Source organism: Myotis davidii, unplaced genomic scaffold (genome assembly GCF_000327345.1).
Source record: "Myotis davidii unplaced genomic scaffold, ASM32734v1 scaffold438, whole genome shotgun sequence".
Classification (NCBI taxonomy): Eukaryota; Metazoa; Chordata; class Mammalia; order Chiroptera; family Vespertilionidae; genus Myotis; species Myotis davidii.
In genome coordinates, this window is record NW_006290031.1 from 6,859,066 (window position 1) to 6,860,924 (window position 1,859).

The following is a 1,859-nucleotide window of genomic DNA, read 5'->3' on the forward strand; positions in this document are numbered from 1 at the left end:
GTGAAGGCGCGCTGCAGCCCCCGACGACTTCCCTGCCGGTGCCCTGTGCAGTCCCGGGGATGCCTCCTTTGCCGGAACCCCCACACTCCCCGGGGGCGGTGACGTCACCGACGAGGGTGACGTCACACCTCGAGGTTTCCCCGGTAGGGTTTTCCCGGGTCTGAGATTCGGCCGTTGCGGCTGAGACGAGGGAACTCCAGGCAGGCCAGCAGGGGGCGCGCGAAGGCCGGACTCGGCCTCTGCGCAAGGGAGATTCGCCCGCCACCCGCACCCCCTGAGCCCCGCTTGGTTGCTTGGCGGCGGGGAAAGGGTGGCCCACCTTCTAGAGCCACACAACCAACCACAGGCGCCCATCTTCGGCCCTATGCATGTGTCTAGCAGCCCCAGGCGCTCTAGGTCTTGTACCCGCTCCCACCCCTGGCTGCCCAAAGCATGGAACATCCCAGCCCTACCTCCCGATGGTCGCCGTTCTCTAGCGGGAGCTCCGGGCCGGTAGTTCCCGCTGCATCTATCTGCCTTTGTCCGCGCCGAATACCCTCCCAGCGTGAGCTGTTCCCTCTTCCTTTCCTCTATGTGCCTCCACCCGCCAGATCCCAGTTTCTTCACCTCCTACTCCTGCTTAGTCCAACTTGGCCCTACCCTTCCAGCTCCAGGACATTGGGTCGCTTCCCCTCAATTCCTTTCCCATTCCCCAGAGGGAAGGAAAAGTCTTTAGTACCACCTGGTCCCGCATCACTCCAGACGGGCCCCTCTCCTCCCAGCTCCTCTCCACAGCCAGGATTGGGAGGGGAACCTGGCATCCTAAGAGGTATGTGGGAGGGGACCCTGACGGCAGAGTGAAGGATGGCAGGCGACTGTTCATCACCTCCGCAGAGCAGAAATGAGCCCTTCTTGAATGCCTTTTACTCAGGGGCTTTCATATATCACCCTTTGGGGTAACTGTAATTAGTCCTATTTTAAAGGTAAGGAAGGGGGAAGCAATTAGCTGTAGAGATAGCAGGTGGCCGTGCTGTAATTTAAATCCAAGCCTGACTACAACACCCTAGCCTGGGGTGGAACAGTGCTGCCTGAGCTATGTTGTGAGGCCTCTCCCAGGAGCCCCACGGACACCCCTATCTTCAACATGTCCAAGGAACACAGCCAGCTTTGGGGGCCATGGTGGGCCTGAGCCCCAACGTGGGGGCTCCACATCAAGCCATCTCAGACTGGTCTGGCAGTAAGCTGGGGGGTGGGGTGGGGAGGGGGAGCCAGGGCACAGGCCACCCCAAGAGGGCTCTTGTCAGACGAAACAGCTGCCTGTGCCATGTGCCACTTGGTGCCTGTGCCAGTCCTGTTATCCTGGGCCTGCATTCCGGAACAGACAATGGCAGGAACAATAGTTCCACCCACCCCCTCCACAGCCCTGCCATGAGGCTGCCATGGCGACGCAGCCCTGATAAAAACACGATGCTGCCAGTCACTGGGAGTTAAATAAATCCGTTGTTCTCCTTTTCCTGAGCCCACAGGAATTTTCAGGAATGCTCTGAGGAAGTTGATACTAACTAGGGGGCCCCTTGGCCTGCAGAGCAAGAACAGCTCTGGGTCAGAAAAGGCACTTCTGTGGCTGGAGGTGATGTCTAGCTGAATTTAGAAATAGAACTAGCTACCAAGGCCTGTCTACTGTGTGTCAGGCCTTGTTCTAGGCTCTTTTCATGCAGAATCTTGTGTGATCTTCACCAGCACTTTCTCACTGGGGGTGGGAGTCCATCTGATAGATGAGACCAGCTCAGACAGGGAAATGAACTTGCTCCAAGTCACAAAGCTAATAAGGGGGGGATCTAAGATTTAGCCCGAGTCTGAATGCAGTCTGTCAAAACACC